The sequence below is a fragment of the Panulirus ornatus genome, chromosome 20 (genome assembly GCF_036320965.1).
Source record: "Panulirus ornatus isolate Po-2019 chromosome 20, ASM3632096v1, whole genome shotgun sequence".
Lineage (NCBI taxonomy): Eukaryota > Metazoa > Arthropoda > Malacostraca > Decapoda > Palinuridae > Panulirus > Panulirus ornatus.
This window is the reverse complement of record NC_092243.1, coordinates 21,283,167-21,286,666: the sequence shown is the minus strand read 5'-3', so window position 1 is coordinate 21,286,666 and position 3,500 is coordinate 21,283,167. Positions and strand designations below refer to the sequence as shown.

The 3,500-nt window shown below is 40.3% G+C and overlaps 1 pseudogene; it reads left to right on the top strand.

Annotated features, from left to right (window-relative positions):
• The first annotated feature begins 2,690 nt into the window (after window positions 1-2,690).
• On the top strand, window positions 2,691-3,071 carry LOC139755723 (eukaryotic elongation factor 2 kinase pseudogene; annotated as a pseudogene).
• Window positions 3,072-3,500: the final 429 nt, after the last annotated feature.

Here is a 3,500-nt window from a genome sequence, read left to right as displayed (position 1 = left end):
ATACACATGTATATACATACGTCCACACACGCAAATATACATACCTACACAGCTTTCCATGGTTTACCCCAGACGCTTCCCATGCCCTGATTCAATCCACTGACAGCACGTCAACCCCGGTATACCACATCGCTCCAACTCACCCTATTCCTTGCCCTCCTCTCACCCTCCTGCATGTTCAGGCCCCGATCACATAAAATCTTTTTCACTCCATCTTTCCACCTCCAATTTGGTCTCCCTCTTCTCCTCGTTCCCTCCACCTCCGACACATAAATCCTCTTGGTCAATCTTTCCTCACTAATTCTCTCCATGTGCCCAAACCATTTCAAAACACCCTCTTCTGCTCTCTCAACCACGCTCTTTTTATTTCCACACATCTCTCTTACCCTTAGGTTACTTACTCGATCAAACCACCTCACACCACACATTGTCCTCAAACATCTCATTTCCAGCACATCCATCCTCCTGCGCACAACTCTATCCATAGCCCACGCCTCGCAACCATACAACATTGTTGGAACCACTATTCCTACAAACATACCCATTTTTGCTTTCCGAGATAATGTTCTCGACTTCCACACATTCTTCAAGGCTCCCAGAATTTTCGCCCCCTCCCCCACCCTATGACCCACTTCCTCTTCCATGGTTCCATCCGCTGCCAGATCCACTACCAGATATCTAAAACACTTCACTTCCTCCAGTTTTTCTCCATTCAAACTCACCTCCCAATTGACTTGACCCTCAACCCTACTGTACCTAATAACCTTGCTCTTATTCACATTTACTCTTAACTTTCTTCTTCCACACACTTTACCAAACTCAGTCACCAGCTTCTGCAGTTTCTCACATGAGTCAGCCACCAGCGCTGTATCATCAGCGAACAACAACTGACTCACTTCCCAAGCTCTCTCATCCCCAACAGACTTCATACTTGCCCCTCTTTCCAGAACTCTTGCATTCACCTCCCTAACAACCCCTTCCATAAACAAATTAAACAACCATGGAGACATCACACACCCATTGCCGCAAACCTACATTCACTGAGAACCAATCACTTTCCTCTCTTCCTACACGTACACATGCCTTACATCCTCGATAAAAACTTTTCACTGCTTCTAACAACTTGCCTCCAACACCATATATTCTTAATACCTTCCACAGAGCATCTCTATCAACTCTATCATATGCCTTCTCCAGCTCCATAAATGCTACATACAAATCCATTTGCTTTTCTAAGTATTTCTCACATACATTCTTCAAAGCAAACACCTGATCCACACATCCTCTACCACTTCTGAAACCACACTGCTCTTCCCCAATCTGATGCTCTGTACATGCCTTCACCCTCTCAATCAATACCCTCCCATATAATTTACCAGGAATACTCAACAAACTTATTCCTCTGTAATTTGAGCACTCACTCTTATCCCCTTTGCCTTTGTACAATGGCACTATGCACGCATTCCGCCAATCCTCAGGCACCTCACCATGAGTCATACATACATTAAATAACCTTACCAACCAGTCAACAATACAGTCACCCCCCTTTTTTAATAAATTCCACTGCAATACCATCCAAACCTGCTGCCTTGCCGGCTTTCATCTTCCGCAAAGCTTTTACTACCTCTTCTCTGTTTACCAAATCATTTTCCCTAACCCTCTCACTTTGCACACCACCTCGACCAAAACACCCTATATCTGGCACTCCATCATCAAACACATTCAAGAAACCTTCAAAATACTCACTCCATCTCCTTCTCACATCACCACTACTTGTTATCACCTCCCCATTTGCGCCCTTCACTGCAGTTCCCATTTGCTCCCTTGTCTTACGCACTTTATTTACCTCCTTCCAGAACATCTTTTTATTCTCCCTATCATTGTGAAGCAGAATTCACCAAGCGTTGGATTGTTCATCCATTAAAAGGGAACGTGAGCTGGGTTTAGACCGTCGTGAGACAGGTTAGTTTTACCCTACTGTTCAAAGTCTAAGTCAGACACTCGTTGCGATAGCAACTCTGCTCAGTACGAGAGGAACGGCAGTTTCGGACATATGGTTGGGCTCCTTGTCGAGCGGCCATTGGAGCTACGCTACGTCCGTGGGGTTTATGCCTGAAAGCCTCTAAGGCAGAATCCCGGCTAAAGTAGCAACGATATGTGTACGGCTAGCATTGGGTCAAGGCCACGATTACATAGACAAGCTTCCAGGAGACGCTGTCCTCCTCGGAGGCTTGAATGGGCCCATGCAAGGGGAACTTGGGTAGAGTTTGTTGATAGCCTGTGTTGCTGCTCTATCCCATCCTAAATACAGATCAATCAAAACTTGATGTGCTGTAACGAACCGTTTGCAAACGACTTATATATATATATATATATATATATATATATATATATATATATATATATATATATATATATATATATATATATATATATATATATATATATATATATATATATATATATATATATATATGTATATATATATATATATATATATATATATATATATATATATATATATATATATATATATATATATATATATATATATATATATATATATATACATATATATATATATATATATATATATATATATATATATATATATATATATATATATATATATATATATATATATATATATATATATATATATATATATATATATATATATAGATGAAAACATGCACGACAAGGAATTAGGGTTTGACTACATGTTGACAGCTGCTGAGGCTAGGGACCGTGCTGCCATGATTTACATTGCAGAGTCATATGAAACTGGACTTGGTCTACCACCATCTAGGACTCGTGACTGGAGCAAGGCAGTACGGTGGCTTGATAGGGTGGTGAGCACGAACTCAGAAGATGAGGATGGTAACTTTGATGGTACAATGCATGACCCACAGTACCAGCTAGTGGCTAAACAAGCAACAATGTACTCAACTGGTCGTTTTTGCCTTCCAAAGGATCCAAGTAAAGCTGGTGATATGTTCAGTTGGGCTGCAGAATTGGCAACAGAAGCCATGAAGGGTAAACTGGCCTCCATGTATTTCATGTTGGCATAGGAAGCTTGGGCAGAATGTGAGGAATTTTAAAGGAAAATGATTTCTGGAGGGCAGAGAGTAAATCTGAAGTGCTATTAAGTGTATTGTTGATACTGTAGTACAGGCAATAAGGAGTAAAAATATATATGGTGTATTTCAATCAGTTTGACTCCTAGCTATGTACAGTGTCGTACACATGGTATTATTGTTATTATAAATAAAGTATAACTTTACATGTATATGTACATACATACATATAGGTGTTACTGGAACCACTTGCTTGAGGTTACACAGGGAGTGAAAAGTGACCTTTGGCAAAGCTTTATCATTGGGAATACAGTCTCATCAAAAACTTCTCTCTCCAAAGGAGTTTACATTTCCCTCCTACTGTAAGCAACACAGCCTTGGGCTTCAGGAACTTTAGAAAGGTCTTGGAATAATCATTGATAA